Consider the following 19,148-nt stretch of genomic DNA (forward strand, 5'->3'; position numbering starts at 1 on the left):
GACCATCCTATCCACAAAGGACGAATCAAATGGGACCAAGACCAGCACTAGGACCCTGTTACAAGTGTGGAGGTGACCATCTGATGAATGTTTGTCCACATACGGAAATCATTAGAATTAACGCTTATTGCACTGAGTGTGGGGTTACTCACCTTATTGAGGATTGTTCAAAGAATCCAAACAAAGTGCAAAAGACGACATTGAATATGCTAGAAACTATTCCTACCAGCAGTGGGTCTGAAAATGAAACTCTGATACCAACGCAAGTTGTTACTAGAGCTCAAGCTAAGAAAACCACTAGAGAACCTGAGAATGGAAAGTTAGCGACCGAAGTGGTTAGTCAAGGACCGCGGAGTCAAAGAAACACATGGAAAGCTAGAAAAGCACGCATGAAGTTGAGAAAAGAACGTGAAGACGCTATTCTAGCTGAGGAACTAAAGAGAACTAAAGATAGATTAGAAAAACTTGAGAGTCAAAACGGGAAACGAGAGATGAGCCCGGAAAGAACGAAACAAAAGAGTATCAAAGAAACGACGAGCTTAAGCTCAGGGGGATCAGTGCTAGTCGACAAAGTACACGAACCATTGGACGCACTGATGAGAGCTTACGAAGCTAGGTTAAAGACCAACCAAACACAAGAACAGAGGTGGATGACATACCCAAACGCGGAATTGGAAAAGCAGAGACTTGAAATGTGACAGAGAATGATCGAGACTGCAGAAGCCTTATTAGAACCACCAAAAGAAACAATAAATTGTGGAACGGAAAACCCAATTCAGCAAGAGACTATCGTTTCACGGGTATCTGAAAAGACTCCCAGTGCACAAAAGCCTGAAAATACACACAAGGATGACCGCATAGTATTGAACACAACCGATCAGGAGATAGAGAGTTTTCATCCAGTCATACAGAGGTCTTATGGAAGAGATGAGGATTACAATGAATTTTGGAAACAAGTGAGAGAGGCAACCTTTGCAACGAGCTAAGTTGCCAAGCTAATCAGACAAATTGGGAAAAGGACATCAGGAATCCTCCCATAGTGGAATTTGAGGCAGGATCTCAAGTGGACTTGGATCTGCAATCTTATTGGGGAGATGGGGGCTCTGTTAGAACAATGGAGAGCAAACCTCACTCACTGAATACCTTACCTTCATACTTAGGAGAGTATGAAGCAAAATCCGAGACTAGAGCACTTCCCTCATGAAGAATCTCATCAGAAAAAGTCATGGACTCGCAAGGATTGATAGAGATCTTGTCAACACCAGTGACATGCACTATCACTCTAGCTGAGCTTTTGAGGCTAAGACCACATATGTGGACCACTGTAGGAAAATGCTTGGAGAAATTTGCTACAAAAGAAATCTGGAAAAAATGGGGGAAACCAGCAATAAGGAAGACTAGGTTGAAACTCCAATTAGCAGATGGATACATGGAGAAACCTATGGGGTTATTAGAGAAAGTCGTAGTGACTTCTTGCGGCATTGAATACAAACATACTTTTGCTATTGTCGATTTTGGCAAGAAGAATAACTATGATATCATATTGGGAAGACCATTCATGAGACAATTGAAAATGGTCCAAGATTGGGGCTACGATCACATATACCTGAGAAATATGGAAACCACTACACGTGTGAACCTGAGAGACCATAGCTACAAAGATGTGAACCGAACACCGGTAGAGGAGTTTGATTCAGCTACTTTGGCGGGATCCGAATTTCTAGCTTGGTTAGGTAAGCCCAAGAAGTTATGGATGTGTGGAGCCTCGAAATGTGAAAGTCTGAGGCGAGAGGAATATGTTTTAGAAAGGGCTATCGAAGACGAAACTTATATAGGAGAACCCTTTCCAGAGGACACGCTTGAACCATTAGAATGGACACACATTCTAGCAACCCTAGATGTTTGTGTAATTCCGAATGGTCCCACAACGAAATTTTGCGACAAGGACGGGTACGACGTGGTTCCGTACTTCATGTTGAGAACTGTACTCGAAAAAGAAACTGAAAACAACGATACACTGGAAAAGGAAGATGAAGAGGAGGTGTTTCACGACATTCCCGATCATCCTGAGTGGGGAAATGAAGTAGACAACGAGTCAACGGACAATTCAAGCGGAAACGAAGAAACTATAACGGATGTCCGATTTTATGATTTTCCGAACAAAACTAAACAACGCCAGAAACGCTATAGAGCAAAGAAAAAAACAAAGGGGGTTAGAACCAATCCGATGCCTAGAATAAGAGGAAAAAATCAATTCCTAATGCTAGTAAAGGCGGAAGATTGTGTTAAGGACAAGGTTTCTGGAAGAATGAGAGGCAATGATCAAAAGAGCTTACGAAAAAACAAAAGAGGCTCAAGAAATCGAATTCAAAGGAATGGAACGAAAACTGAAACTGAAAAATCAGAAAAGAACAAGTGCAACAGAAAACACACGGAGTCCAAGCTAGAACGTAGAAACAAGTACAGAGAGCTCAAGAAAACTCTGAAAGAAGTTTGGACGACAGAAATTGAGAGTGGAGAGGACGAAAACGCCAAAATCAAGGAAAACATGGATGTTCCCTCTCACTATAGGAAATTCACAATAGAGGATAAGAAGGTGGTATTAACCCAACCTATTCGAGAGAGAAGGGAGAACGAATCTTATGACGGACCGGAGGATGCAAAAAAAGTTGATTTAGCAGCTCCAGGTGAGACACCTAGACCGGTGTACATAGCCACAGATTTTTCTCCAGGCGAGGAAGAGAGACTTTTGAGTCTTCTCAGAGAGTATAGGGATGTGTTTGCATGGTCTTATAAGGACTTAAAGGGAGTTGACCCATCGATATGACAACACACAATCCCACTGAAACAAGACGCAAAGCCTAGCAGACAGAGACCATACACATATAATGATACATTTGCTAAGCGAATCAAAGAAGAGATAGATAAGCTAATGGAAGCTGAATTCATATACGAGATTGAACACACCGATTGGGTATCTCCGATTGTGGTAGTACCCAAGAAGAACGGAAAACTCTGAGTGTGTGTCAACTTAAAGAAAGTGAATGCTGCAACAATCAGGGACAATTATCCCCTGCCGATAACTGATCATGTTTTAGAGCGTGTATCAGGGAAAACAGCATACTCGTTTCTTGATGGTTTTTCAGGATATAACCAGCTAGCCATAGCACTGGAAGATCAACATAAAACAGCTTTTGCAACGGAGTGGGGAATTTATGCTTATCGGGTTATGCCTTTTGGTCTAACCAATGCTCCCGCAACCTTCCAGAGGCTGATGACACATGCTTTCAAAGAATACTTAAGGTTGTTTCTAGAAATATACATGGATGATTTATGTGTACATTCTCTTCTGAGAGATGAGCATCTAGAACACCTAAGAAAAGTATTTGAGAAATGTAGGACATATCGCATTTGTCTCAATCTTGAGAAATGTGTGTTTATGGTCCGACAGGGCAGAATTCTCGGACATATTGTCTCACAAAACGAAATATCCACGGATTTAGAGAAGATAAAAGTTATAGTGGATATGCCTAGACCAACCAATGCGAAACAAGTACAGAGCTTTATGGGACATTGCGGATATTATAGACGATTCATTTACATGTACGCTATAATAGGCCAACCACTTTACAGGCTAATAGTGAACTTTGAATGGACAGAGGAGTGTGAGGAATCGTTCAAGAAATTAAAAGAGGCACTCATTACTGCTCCAGTCTTGAAATCACCAGATTGGGAGAAGATATTCCATGTGCATATAGATGCTTCGGCATATGCAATAGGATGCATTCTGGCTCAGCCAGAAGAAGGAAACATGGATTTTCCTATCTGTTACGCCAGTGGACAGCTCAACAATGCAGAGAAGAATTACACCACAACAGAGCGAGAAGGATTAGAAATGATATATGCTGTGAAGAAATTTCGGCATTATCTTCTAGCCAACAAGTTTGTGTTTTTTACGGATCACCAAGCCTTGCTCTACCTAGTGAATAAACCATGCAATACCGGGAGAATAGTGAGATGGTTCATTATCTTACTGGAATTCGACTTCACGGTAGTAGTAAAGAAAGGAAAAACACATCTTAGAGCTGATCATCTTTCGCGATTGACGAATGGAGAAGACCCTATAGGAGTAGATGACGACATGAAAGACGCGTACTTGTTCAATATAGAAATGATACCGAAGTGGTCTCAAAATGTCGTTGGCCTATTAACCTATGGAGGAGTGTTTGATAAAAGAGAATACAACCAGAAACATATTGCTATTCAGCAATCCAAGAATCTTCAATTGGTTGCAGGAAGGTTGTATCAATTGGGAAATGATCATATTTTACGACTATGCATCAATCCTGAGGAATATAATATATATCTGCGCGAAGCACATGTTCAGGAATGTGCATTTCATTGTTCAAGAAGGAACACATATAGGAATTTGTTACAATTGGGAGTCTATTGGCCAGGAATAAAAGAAAGCGTACATGAATATGTCACTGTATGTATTGTATATTCATCAAAACCGCCAGCAGAGTATTCGACATTATATCAGATAATGATCGCTCCAGATTGGAGTCAGTATATTGTTGAATATCTCACAAATAGAACTTTCCCAGAAGGAACGTCTAAAGCTCGTCAGAAATCTATAGAGACAGAAGCTAGAGATTACGCTTTAATAGGAGATCAACTCTATAAGAGAGGTAAAGACAACCAGCTTAGGATTTGCGCATCAGAGACTGAGTATGTGATAATACTAGAGCAAGCTCATGGAGGAGTAGGTGGAGGCCATTTCTCAGGTGATAAGACAGCAAAACTTGTCTTAGCCGCAGGAATATGGTGGCCAACATTACATATGGACGTTGAGGAATACGTTAAACGGTGCGATGACTGTCAGCGGACCAAAGTATCACTTAAAAGAGATGATATGCCGCTTAGACCAATGATGGGGGCAAGAGATTTTGCAAAATGGGGGATTGATTATGTCGGACCCATTTCACCTCTTGCACAATACATCATTGTGGCTACAGACTATCTAACAAAGTGCGTCGAAGCAAAGGCAACGCAAAAAGCAGATGCCAGGACCACGGCACAATTTCTATATGAATACGTCTTTGTACGATATGGATTGCCAATAGAAATTGTGAGTGATCGAGGCACACATTTTATAAATGAAGTGATAGAGATCCTTCTAGATGAATTCATGGTAATCCATAGGAAATCAGCCCCGTATCATCCACAAGCAAACGGACAAGCTGAAGCAACAAACAAAACCATATGCACGGTCCTTACGAAGATTGTATCTGAGTCGAGAACTGACTGGAACCAGAAGTTGCATTCAACATTATGGGCATATAGGGTAGCATATAAAACATCAATAGGAACGACCCCATATAACATGGTTTTTGGGCTAAATGCTATCTTACCAATAGAATTCTTGATTTCAACCTTAAGGGTGGCTAAGGATCTAGAGTGGACAGGGCACGAGCTTTCTGATAGAATAGATGACCTGGAAAATATAGATGAGCTTCGCCTAAAAGCAGTAGCTTCTATCTACGCTCAAAAAAGGCGACAAAAAGAATTTTTTGATAAGCATGTGCGGACTAAAGAGTTTAAGGTTGGGGACTATGTCCTAGTTTACACTCTGAAACAGCATGCTAAGAAGCTTAAAAAGCGAGGGATGGGACCTCTGGTGATTAAAGATCTATCACCAAGTGGAGCCGTCAAGCTTGTTACATTAGACGGAGAAGAAATGCCCAATTGGATTAGTGGATGCAGAGTGAAAAAGTATCTTTTGCTGCTAACCCAAGACATGCTTCTCAAAATACATCAAGAAAAGCTGCGTGTCCAGAAAAAGAAAATGATTTTGGAGGAAGCGCAAGCCGAGGCGAAGGAAAGAATGGAGAAAAGAAAACTACTACGTCAGAAACAGCGCAATGAAGGAGCAATACGAATAAACGCAGTCAGTACAACAGAAATGGATAATGACAACGAAGAACCCATCATTGAATGCAAAGTAGGAACCAACCAAATCAAAGCCAGAGCACTATTGGATTCTGGAGCTCAAGCTAACCTACTTTCACTCAGTTTGTATAGACAATTGACAAATGACACTAAACTACAAACTGCCAAGCAAGAGTTAAAGAGTTACTCGGAGAATTCAATCAAAACTGTCGGATACACAGTTTTACATATACAGATTAACCAGTATGTGTATCCTCATATGTTTTACGTGGTTGAAGACCAAGCTACACAACAACCATTATTGCTAGGACAACCATGGCAGAAGCAATACAATGCAATGATTGACTGGAGTTCTAAATCAGTGCTTATCAAATACAAAGGTGAAAGTCAATCAGTTAAGTTCACCAAAGGAGAAGAGCCAACTCCAAAGGACGAATCCAAAGACAAAGGTAAACAACAACCAGAGAAAAAGAAGAAGCAATGGCAACCAAAAGTTTCTATACAACCGGATTACTCTTCGACGAGGAATTCTCAACAATGGATAAGGAAGACAAGCAATAATATAACAGCTCAACCTTGGGAAAAAACGGAGTCAAAGTTGGTATGGAGACCAAAAAAGGTTGTGCCAGAGAACACAAAGGTGGAAAACAGAGTCTTCAATACCAGACAAAAAAGTGATTCCAGACAATCAAGGACAGTGAAACAGATCTGGATTCCAAAGAAGTTCATGACGGCACAAAGCTATAGCAAGCAAATTTGGATCCCAAAGATTTGTAAACAGGAACTCCCTTCAGTACAATCAACGGAAACTCCTAGGTATTTCAAGGCGAGGAAATCAACACAAAGGACAAAGCAGGTTTGGGTCGCAAAGAGTTTGTGGCAAGCACAAGCGAAGCGGAAGCAGATTTGGATTGTGCAAAAGAACAACAAGGTAAAGATGAATCCATCTACTGATTCTACTACCGAAGTATCACAAACCCAAAACCCGACCACCAATCCTTCAATCAAACAAAGAGCAGCTTTATTGGAAAGACTGTTGTATCATCGCTCTGCAATTGCATTGGGAACTTATGACCAAAACAACTACAATGCTTCGCCCACAGACACTTCATAGTCGTCCGGGAGGACTCAGACTAGGAGGGGGGGAGGTATACAGGTATACAGGAGTTACAAAGCAGCTACAAGCGCCAAAAACAAAGAAAAACAAAAATTATATTACAAGGGCAGTGTCTTACATGATTTTGCAATTTTTATGTTTGATTGCGGATATTGATAATATTTATGCCCTTATATACCTTGTTTTGCAACAAGAAGAGATCAAATGATGAATTTGGGTCTCTAGACGTGTAAATATCACTAAATAAGAGTGTTTTTGGAGCTAAAAAGTGGTAATCTAAGTTCAGAAATCACAAATAAGTGTATATTCATATACACAGGGTTACCAACTATTTATTGTGTATGTGTGGAATTTTTTGGCTTCAATTTGCTATTTTCCTTTATTTTTTATGATTTTCTTGATAAAAGTAAAAGAAAAATAAAAAAGTAGGTGAAATGAGATCTGAAAAAAGAAAAGAATAGACGGCGATGGTCCTAATGACAAGGGCAACCCATGGTAAAAATTGGGTACAATTCTGAAAAAGTTGCGGAAAGCCCGAAATGACAGAATTTTGGCAAAGTGAACAGATTTCTCACAAACAGGTCAAACGGAGTCCAAATTGAGAAATTTCAAATCCTAAAGTGCATTTCACGACGAGATAGGAGCACATGTCAAATTTGGTAACAAGTGATCCGGAAAGTCCGAAGTTAAGTATTTTTCACTTCACTTTCAAGCTCATTTCCACTATTACTTCTTGGAGAGAGCAAAGAGCACACAGGAGCATCCAACCTTCTACCGCCTTCTACTACTGCTACGAGAGCTCAGAGGACACCAGACATGAGAGGTAGACTCGTTGCCATAAGCTTTTGATGATTATCGTTAACTTTTGTCGCGAAAACTGACCAAAACCAAGAAACAAGAGCAGACGGGGAATGGGGAAGAACGCTAGGTAGGGGCACAACCGCCTAACCAAACCTTGCAAGAACTTAGAGGTGGGTTACCCTAGCATAGAAGATGGGTTTCTAACATTCAAAGCTGGAGAAAGAACGACTTGAAAAACCCTAGGTCAAAAGAGCCTGCAAGAGGCAAACAGGAAAAAGTTGTCGAAACGACACGAAACTTCACATGAAGTTCAACCACATCAAGGACAATGCAACCATGGAGTATCTCCTGGTTTGGATCACCAAAAGTAGGTCGGAACAACCGATTCGGCTGCAGACACACAAAGCGTCATTTTGGCATAACGGCTAAAATTGACGACCAAATGACATGAAACTTCACAAGCAGCTTCAAATATACATGGATGACTTATGTTTGCAAGCAAAACCCAAAAGAAAGCTGATTCACTTACCGATGGTGAAAAAGACGCTTTCGGGCAACCAAATGGAGAAAGATGGAGAACCGGGAGCCAAAGTCAAGTTCAACCAAATAGGTGGCTTCACAACATATCCAATGAGCTAGAAATGCAACTCTCGAGAAGAAAAGTTGAAGAAATTCAACTCCAAGGCAAAAATACGACTTCGGAGACTGAAATGCCTATAAGGGGGCTTTTTAGCTAAACTGATGACTTTTTAAGTTGAAAACTAGTTAGCAGGGCTTAGGGCACTAGCACAAAGCATTCTTTGCACAAAAAGACCAACATTTCAAGAAAAGACATCATACGCGTATGATGTCTCACAGCATGATTTTCACATCCATTTCAACATTTGAGTGCAGAGCCTCATTCCACATGTTAATCACATCCCATGAACCAAGTATCATGAGAATTGGAGTTAGAAAACCCAAGGAAAACCAAAAAGACGCAATTTAGGCCATAAAATTGATTTTTGGTCATAATTTTGTCAAAATAACTCCAAACTCATTGAAACTTTGTAGGATTGTTGATTAACACATCTATAAGCTATCTGGAACCAAAAAGCACCATTTTGACACAAAAGACATCGTACGCGTATGATGTCTATTTGCACTTACAGAGCCAAAATTGCTGATTTGACATCATACATCCATTATATATATCTAATACATGTTACAAATGAAGTTTGGAACCATTTGGTCAAGTGGATCACCCCATTAGTCCAATTGAGGGAAAATCCTTCATCCAAAGCCTATTTTAGCCCAAATTCAACATACTCAAGTCCAAACCAAGATTTGAGTAGAGACAGTCCTTCACTAGTACATGGGGAGTCCACAGAATCAATCCCGTGAAAAATTGATGAAAAAGACATCATACGCGTATGATGTCTCCAGAGCCATTTTTAGCCCAAAATCTATCCAAAATTCATAAATCCACTGAATAAGCCTATCTAAAGCCATATCCAAGCTTATAGAGAAATTTGGTCCAAAAATACACTAAAAAACATCATACGCGTATGATGTCTCACTATGTGATTTTGGCACCTCAGGGCTTCAACCACCAAACAGAAGTGATCTACATGCCATTTGAAGGTGAACCACCAAGTTTTATCCAATTTGGATCATAAAATCCAATTCCCTTTCAAAATTTTGCCAAGAGCTTGATCTGGACTAAACTGGCCAAAACTTGACCAAATGGGATCCAAACTCAAATCCAAGCATATGATACTCATGTATACACTATCAGCTACAAGCACAACCAATATGAAGTCATTTTGACACAAAAGACATCATACGCGTATGATGTCTCCAGCATGATTCTGAGCCCAGTTTGCATATTTTTTCACCTACTCTACATCCTTAGGCCCTAAATAGCTCAAGTTTCAATTTTCAAGTCATTTGAATAGTTAAAAGCTTCATTTCGGCTTTCAGTACTAAAAAGACGCTAACTTCTGAAAGTGGAGTTACAGGATCCATGGATTCCGCCAAGTTATTGGCAACGAAGAGAAAAAGACCGACAATCAAAGATGCTCTTGCAGAAGCGGAACCCTTTGACATTCCAGCAAAAACCCTCAAGCCAACCAAAACTTGGGTGGAGGAAGCAGTACTGGAACAAGAGGGAATAAAGATCTACCAGGGGACTTTCAGAGATCCTCAAGGGCAAGCGGTGGATATACCGATGATCCCACAAGAATTGGTGGATTATAGCAGGTCAGAGAACATCAGCAGGTACCTGGAAAGGGCAGACTTGCATAGATTCTTCACCTCGAGACCATCAGGTGTAGATACAAGAAGAGTGTATGAGTTGGCAACCTCCATTCAGAAGGATGGGAAAGCCACATTGACAGCAATAGATGGAGAGAAAGTAGAGGTACAGATCACTCCACAGCTCATTGCAGATGCATTGAAACTGAACAACAAAGGGAGCTCTGTCAGGGAAAGAAGGGAGGCTATAGAGGTTTATGGGTCCAAGAAACAGAATGCAACTTATGGAGATATGGCAGACCAAAGAGCGGCAACCCTTTGCCGACTGTACAACCAATTTCTCCATATTTGCAGTAAAAGACCGCAAAAGTATACGACACCGCCCCATGCCATTGCAACTACCATCACATGGGCATTGAAGAGAAATATGCCAAAAGAGGTGAATTATGCTCAACACCTCCACAAGCAAGTAATTGCCATGCACAACGAGAAGCCAAAGTATATAGGAGGAGCTGAAGTTCTGACAGAATAGCTTATGAAGCTGTTGGAGCCAGAGATCAATGGCCAAAGGTTCCCTCCCAGAATGAGTGGCTTAGAGAAGCCGATGAGGAGGAAGAACAGCCTGAAGTATCCAAGAGGGCGTCCATAAGAGCACGCAGGAAACTAGAAATAGTTTCAGAGCCTGAAGAGAATGTGGATAAGCCGATTATGAAGAAAGCAAAGAAGAAGGTTGCTCCCAAGCAAACCAAAAGTCAGAAAGCGGCACGAATGGAAAGACTAGTGGAACAGTTTAGAGCGGAAAGAGCTCTAAAGGGGGACTTTGAAGAAAAGTGGGTTCCAGACCCCACTAAAGTCGGAACTAGCTAAGCCAGGCCACATGTTGATCAATATGATCAATATATTAGAGCTTATGAGGAGTCAGAGGCTATACTGGAGCAGCAACCTGTCGAGCCATACACTGAAGAGGAAGTACAACTTTTAAAAGCTGAGCTGAAAAAGGACGACAAGGGGAAGAAGAAAGTAGATGAGTCTATTGAACCTCAAGAGAAAGACGGGCAAGCAAACAAAGGGAAAGACAAGATGACTGAGGACAATCAGCCCTCCTTTACTGATGTACCAAGCCCGAAGAAGACGGAAATCATTGTGGAAGAGACCACAGTAGAGATGGACACGGCTGGTATGGAAAAGCAGGCGGCCGGGACCAAAGAAAAGGAGATAGATCCAATTCAGCAAAAGAAAAACGATTATGAGGATCTGGTAGCGATAGGGTACACTGAAGAAGAGGCCCTTGAGGCAGTTTATGGGATCACCCTACAAAAACAAGATGATCGGAGAGTGACGGAGGAAAAAACAAAGAGTACAAAAGAAAGTGAAGAGAAACTGGACGAACAGAACGTACTAGAAGAGCCGAAGCCAGTGGAGGTGGTGGCCAAAAAAGCTTTAGAGTTGACAGATGAAGATGAAAAAGACATGCACATGGTGCATGAACTGCTCAACAAGATCAAAGAAAGATCCAAAGCAAAGGAAGTGGAGATTGAGACAGCCAAACAAAGGGAAGCCGAGTTGCAGAGGAAATTAGAGGATGCTATGACTGAATCTGAAAGTCATAAAGCATCACTCTACGATGCGGAAAACGAGAGAGATGGCTTGATACTCCAGCTAGCCGAGGCTTCAAGAGAAGTAACAAGTGCACAGGAAGCAAGGGAGCGGATGGAAGACGACTTGGAGGCGGCTAAAGATGAGCTCATTGAGCTAAGGGAAAGAGTCGAGCTCCAAGAAAGAACAATCACTAAACTCAGGACTACCCCTAGAGCTAGCAGAGCAGGAACTGAACAAGAGGGAGCCCTTGTACCAACTCTGGAAGACCAGGTCCGAAGCTTACAAAGAGAGCTAAGATTAGAGCAAGTGCAAAGGTTGCACATTGCGGAGGGATCATTGGCAGCAGAGAAGAGGCTCACTTTAGAAAATCAAACACTAAGAACAGAGAATGAGACCCTCCGCAAACAGCTCCAAGATCTACAAGAGCAACAAAGAAGAGAGACAGAGACACCACAAGAAGGATCAGATGGAGCAGCCATAGAGCTACCAGAAACTGGAGAGGCAACCACAATTGAAGATCCAGCCCCAGTTCAAGAGGTGGCCTCAACTTCAGGAATCTCTGAAGAAGAAGAACAAAGGCTCCATGACCAAATAGAAAAGTCAACAGAGGAGAGTGCCAAGGCGGAAATGGAATGGGAGAGGAGACTCCTAATCTCCATTAGACTTCAGGGATTAGACACAAAAGTGCTCCATGAAGAGTGGATGCAACCCAGCTTGCCTTTCCCTTTGATGAAGTTTGAAGTGATAAAAATGAAAAAGAGAATAGAGGAGGAGCAGTATGTCGCTCTTTACGAAGGCGACATCACAAAAGAGGAACAATCAAAAAAGATTGTAGATTCGCAGCCTAGATGGAGGAAAGGTTGGTTGAACAAATACCCAGCCTACCTCATCTACTTGGTAGAGGCACCAAAGGAGATTCGGGAGGATGCAACCTTCTGCCCGGTGCCAAGAGTCAGAAGCTGGAAAGAGCATGGCAGGATTGCAGAAAAGAAGCCAAATTGGCTTAATTACCCAAGGATGCCAGGACGAAAGGCAGGAGAGAGAATAGGTAAAGCCTACATGGTGAAAACCCTAATGGGCACCATCAAGCTCTTTACTGGCTCTCCTGACCTTTCGTGTCACATGCTCAAGAAAATTTGCAGGACTCTCTTAGCTTGCATTGAAGTGTTCGCGCCAGATAAAGCCACGACCTCGAGTCTACTATCGACGGCCGACACAGTGACTGATATGATGTATGACCTTTCATTGCAGCCTTCTCCAAAAGTGTTGCACCTCCTATACCAGAGGATTATGTTTTTGCCTAGCTTCCACATGCAAACATTCGAAGAAGCTTTCTACACCGGCTTTTTCACCCACGAAAGCAAAATATTCGGCCCAACCTTGACCATCGGCAACCTGCGATACGAATCATATTTACAGATGCTCAAGACGACAGGACTTTATTGACCAAGCATAAAGGTCATGTCAGGGACGACATGAACGCGGAGGGGGGGAGTGTTGAGCGAGCCAGCAGAGGATCACACCCACATTTTTGCTCACACTCATCGTTTTTATAACCATTGATTGTAATAAATGTCTTTCCGACATTGATTTTGAATTGAGCCATTCATTAAGTAACGGGACTCAATTGAGTTTCCAGCTTGTAATCCCGAAGTAATTTCACTCGCTGATGTAATTAGTTAGAGATGTTCTCACCTCCAAGGCTGAGGTATATAAGCCAAAGTTTTTGTAACCTAAGGGGATTCGGTTTATTAATCAAAGTGAGTTTTTGAGCGTCGTGACTGTGTCTGAGAGAGAGTGAGAGAGAGAGAGAGTCTTATCTACTTGCTACGCGAGCTACGGAGCCGCCATCGGAGAAGCGACACCGCCATTGTGTTAGCGACGGCGAGAGCTACGCACTGATACCAAGAGTGCGCGCTATCGGCTTCTATGTGTGGTAAGTTCCTACGAGCTTCGGTGTGAGTTTTCTTCCAACTCGTGTGTCGGAATAGAGCATGCAGCATATCTATAGAACCACAACGAGTAGAGCTACACATTAGTACCATCGGGGTCAAGTTTCGGTCACCTGTATTTTTCGGCCTGTCTTCATACGCGTTTACCGCACGGAGTGGTTATAGGTTGATTTTGCAGTTCAATTCTTTAGGGTGTTGTTCTTACCTAGTGCATAGACTTCCCCTTGAGTTTGAGATCGATTCAATGATTCTAGATCCTGTTTCGTATAGCATTCGTTCGTAGTACGGGTTTCAGTCACTTGCGTATTTTAGAACTTAGATTTGATTTCCTTAGTAGTGATTGTCATTAGAAGGTCGATTAGGTGATTTGACACCCACCTAGTTGTTTCCATGCGCCTGCGGGTCAAGCTTTGTCCTCGTGTGACAAATTCTGTTATTGGTTGAGTTCTCGCTATTTAGCTTCCGTTAGCGGCTAAGCGCCATAACACACTCTAACTGAAACATTCAAGGGATTAGTTGGCTAAGCATGGGCGCCCAAGTGTGAATGGGGTGAGCTCATATAAAAGTCAACTAAACCTAAAATTCACTCATTCTCTCATTTGTGCAATAGAAGAGTGCTCTTGCTCCATCTCCATCTCCATCTTCTTCTTCTTCACCTCCTTGTGTGTGTGTGTGTGTATGTGAGAGAGAGAGAGAGAGAGAGAGAGAGAGAGAGTGTGGGCGATCGAGCATTACGAAGGCACGGCGGTAGCGAAGTGGTTGAGCGCGGCGAAGCGACGGCTCCTTCTTCTTCGCGGCGAGGAATCCTCCATGAAGCAAGCATAGAGCGGTGAGTGACACACCATCTCCTTCTTTGAGCTTACTAGTTTAGGCTTGTTGTGTCCTTGGAGCCATTTGTGGCTCGCACATGGTGTATCGGCAAGTTCCTTGCATTGACACGTGCGACATACACGCACATAGAGCGAGGTTACCCTCTCTCCTTGCCTTACCGCTCCCTTATCCTGCTACTTAACCCTAGACTCCCTGAATGCTTGCCGAGTTCCGACATCTGCTCTTGTCGAATTTCCTTCGCCTTAACTTTCCCGTTCCAAAATCTGCTTATCTGCTCTTGCCAAACTTCTCTCGCCTTATCTTTCCCTTGGAGATCTGCTTATCTGCTCTTGCCAAGCACCCTTCTCGTTATTGAGCTAAGTCGAGGTCGAGAACGAAGGAAATTTTGTTCTTGCTTCTTCTCCCGCTTTGCCTTGCTTACCCTCTTTCACTTGATTACGGCCGAGAGAGGGATAGGAAACTCCTTGCTTTGATTGGAGAGAGAGAGAGAGAGAGAGAGAGAGAGAGAGAGAGACCTCGCCTTCCTTGCTCAAGCCTCGACCTCGATCTGTCTTTCTTGCCTTGGCTTGTTCAAGCCTTGCTTGGAATCCCCTTTAAAGCACCTTCCTTGCATGCAATTGCCTTGACCAACCAATCTCACCTCGAGAGCCTTTGTTGTTTCCACCAAGCTCGAGAGAGAGAGAGAGAAATTCCTTCTTGCTTTGAGTGAGAAAAACTCCCCCTCCTCCTCCTCCTCGTTTCTCTGCTTGCTTTGGTTCTCAAGCCGACCAGAGAGAGAGAGAGAGAGAGAGAGAGAGAGAGAGAGAGAGAGAGCAAGAAGCCCCTCCTTCTCAACTTCGTTCCATTCCCCCAACTTTTGCCTCGGCCCATCAGTCATGATGCCATGACTGACATGGAGTGGGACGCGGATTGATGATGTGGCAGTCAATGGATCGAGCCGCTTCAAAGACGGCGAGAGTGGGGCTGAACAGCGGTGTCGAGAGCTCCTGAGTGCATCATGTTCCTTGCGCAAGCTCATCCGAGAAATGCCTCGCCTAGGGCGAGCTCCTCTTCCTTCTTTGCACCGTCATAACTTCTTCACCATAGCTCCAATCGATGAGCCGTAAAGACAGGCCCGTAGAGCACTTCAAGCACTACAATTCTTGATCATAATACCCCATCTATGCTTGATTCAAGCATAGCCCTTTTTGGCATAGTTAAGGCATCAGTTGGCCCTTTAAAGCCGCATCTAGCATACACTAACCATTAAGCTTGGCCTATTAACAAGCTCTGATCACTGCTCAGTAATATGTAGGCTTCAAAGAAGCTTAGATTGCATTTTGTTACTCGTTTTCTCTTCATGGCAGTGGAGTTGCACGACAGCACACATACACGTGCACTGTAGGCAATTCATTGCATGCAAGGAGAATCAGTAAGGCAAGACAACCATGCTCACCCACATTCCCCTCTTTGTCTGTCCCGTAGCTCGCTACCAACGACAGGCTGACGCTAGCCGTTCTATGTTGCAGCAAGGAGAATTAAAAAATAATAAATCAATTTTAAAAAAAACAAAATAAAGCTTCTCAAGAGGTGAGTCCCACCTCCCTCATCCTTGCCATGTGGATTGTAGCTCAAGTCTTGTGTTGAAATAAATTACCTCCATCATTGAATGCGCCTTTATTGGTCGAGAGGATGGTATCGTAAATACGGATCAAAATTGGGCTATTAAGGGTCGACATTGACTAAAAAATAAATTCTTCCTAATTGCATGGAGCATTCATTGTATGCACATAGATTGTGATGGGTCAATGACATTTGGTACAGGGTTGCAATGATCAAATGCTTTGATTGATCAAAAGTCCTTTAACAAGATCTTCTTTGCATATGGGGTTCATGTTTGAGGGATTACGTTAACTGCTTGGTTGAAACACTTGAGGATGCACCAAAGTTGTATTTAATTATTTTAGTGCTTAAATTGAATGAAAACCACTCATAGCACTAACCATTGTGTTGGTGTAAAATGATCGTATGATTGCATAGCACTAAAATTGACCTTCTTGAGTGGCCAAAAGAGAGCATTTTGAGATTATGGTTGATCATTTTTGTGTTGAATGACCTAATGTTAAAAATCACTAATGATTTCAGTTGTTTTGAAGGATTGTGGGCAGGTGTGTGATTTCCATTGATCCAAGAAGGGGTCATCATTGCAATGTATTGCAAAATGTGGCTAGTTAGAGCCATTGACTAAAAGTTGTATATATGCTAGCTCATAGCTTGGTCAACAGTGAAATTTTTTCCATCTTGAGCTAGTTTTTGCCCAAGTTTTTGATCTTTCAAGTACATAATCTGGCTATTGAGAGCCATTTATTTTTATTTCATCAAGTTGTAGTCATCTCTAGCTCATAGCATGCTCTAAAATTGTAGAATTTCATGAGCTAGTTGTTCGTCAACTTTTTGAAAAGCTTTAAATTGTAAAATTCGGCTTTTGAGAGCCACTTTATTTCATTCAAAAGTTGAATTATTTTCAGCTCTTGGCTTGTTTTAACTCCATATTTCGTTGAGCTAGAAACTAATCAACTTTGAATCATGCATGAGAGATGGTAAAAATTGCAAAATTTGCCTATGTAGAAGCTCATTTTATCTCTCATGGTTGATATGTATGCATAAATTTGCTACTTTAGAGCATCATATGCATAACCAAAGGAACTGTTTTCCCTTTGGAAAATTTGGGTATGCAAGACCCTAGCTTTAGGTTTTCATTAATGTTTTTGTGTGCTTTTTTGGCTTTCAATAAAAGGCTTTGGAGCTTGCGTTCACACTTAGCTTCAAATAAAAAGATCAAGAGACTTCTCTACACAAATGGGGATGCTTGCTCAAGGATGCTCAAAAGAGCATGAATAGGTGTAATCCTTCCATGATTTTGCTCTTTTTCATCTCTTCATTTTCTTGCTTGGCTTAAGTGAATTTGCTTCTAAGCTATGGTTTTTTCATATTTGAAAGCTAGGCATCCTAAAGTTTCAACACTTTGCTTTGTGAAAATTAACTCATCAAAAAATTAGGTTTTATGAGTGCTAATCATAGGTAATTGGCCTTGACCTTAGGTTAATGTAGGTTTATTTCTCATTAGTCCTAGACTCTTAGTGATAGTCTTAATAGTCCATTTATTTTTAACATGACCTAGGGCTATGATTAGGCTTTAGTCTCTTTAGTCCAATTGACATACACATCCTCAGTTGGAAGCAATAAAAATGTGCTAAAAAATGAATCAATGAAGCAAAAAAGTGTCAAGAAAAAGTAGCAAAAATGCTATTAAACACATGAAAATCAAAATCTATATGTTATGTTGTGTCTATGTGAGGCCTAGTGCCTTATTGGAACTTGGCAGGCAAGGGGAATCACCTTGGCTCTCTTGGTCAAGGATGATAGGGGTTAGCCATCGCCTTGGTAGGCTAGTAGGCTTTTCGAAGACCTTCTTGAGGGTTCAAGAAGCCGAGAGTCACACCTAGACTTTCCTTGGGGTGGTAGCCTTGTGATTGTGCTTTATTTTTCATTAAATGACAAAACCAAAACTTCCATGAGATTCAAAAAAGATATGACAATGTACTAATAGAATTAGGAGCTTTTCTATAGCTTGTAGACATGCTAAACTTGAATGATTTATTAAGACTGTTCACATAGCTTTTAGGCTAGTAGGTTTATGAACTTGCATTAGCCTAGGGCCATAATTGATTGCTTGTGTTTCATGCATAAAACTAGAATTTCAAGTGGTTTAATCTTCACAATAGTATAGATGTTTTTTTGCTTTATGTTGTTTAGTTTTTGACTATGATTGACCCATCTTTTAGAAGCAAAAAATCACTTTGCATGATTGTTCATTGTGCTTCATGTTTTTTTCATTATTGGTGGCCTTTGATGCTCATTACTTGCTCTTATGTTTTGCAGCTCAACATTTCTTCCATGGACTTGCTTTCTATTATGTCATCGCGTCTTGCTTCACTGGCACACGAGGATGTGTGCCAAATTAGGAAGGGGAGAATGTTAGCAGCAGTTAACACTGGCTATACCAAATATGCATCAAGCACAAGATATCTATGGATGTCACAATATTTCCCACACACTTTGTAAAGTCTTGGAGTTCCAAAGTTGTATTTGGTAGTTTGACGGCTCAAGATTAAATCCATAGTAGAAGGGATTGTGGTGAAATCCCTTAAAAGGAAGCCTTGAGGCTTCATTCTTGAGTATCCACTCTTGAGGATCCACTTTTGAGAGCTCCTCTATCTAGAGTGTTCACTCTTTGGCCTAACCTTGAGCTTAATGTCTATGCTTGAGAGGCTAGTGCTAACCATTGTAATTAGAGTAAGCTCGAGTCTTGATTAATCTAATTCTTATTTTCTCATTAGTCTCTTATTCTCTACACTTCATCTTGTCATGGAGTAGTATTACTCTTTCATTATTCTAGATTTGAAAGGTGTATGTGCTTCTTGCTAGTAACCAGTCCTCTTCTTCCAATAAGCATTCGATTTGTGATATTTAGCATCACTAAATAGGTTGATTAAGTTGGGTCTTAATCTTGTAATTAGTGTGTGTGCCCTATTATTTTCTTGTGTGTAGATAGGTTTTATGAAGCTCTAACACCATTCACTTCGCGTGAGTAGCTATTGATGAAGTGCCGTGATTGACGT

General features: G+C 41.6%; 1 long non-coding RNA gene across 5 annotated transcripts in view; it reads left to right on the forward strand.

The window, feature by feature from the left end:
- LOC147433450 (uncharacterized) overlaps positions 1-18,865 on the forward strand; it is a 125,839-nt gene extending 106,974 nt beyond the window's left edge. For 3 of the 5 annotated variants that reach the window (XR_015185266.1, XR_015185265.1, XR_015185268.1), the window contains one exon: positions 17,264-18,865. This is a non-coding gene — a long non-coding RNA (uncharacterized LOC147433450). The other 2 variants (XR_015185269.1, XR_015185267.1) reach the window with 2 other exon arrangements.
- Positions 18,866-19,148: the final 283 nt, after the last annotated feature.

Source organism: Adiantum capillus-veneris, chromosome 19, assembly GCF_014529385.1.
Source record: "Adiantum capillus-veneris isolate H3 chromosome 19, ASM1452938v2, whole genome shotgun sequence".
Lineage (NCBI taxonomy): Eukaryota > Viridiplantae > Streptophyta > Polypodiopsida > Polypodiales > Pteridaceae > Adiantum > Adiantum capillus-veneris.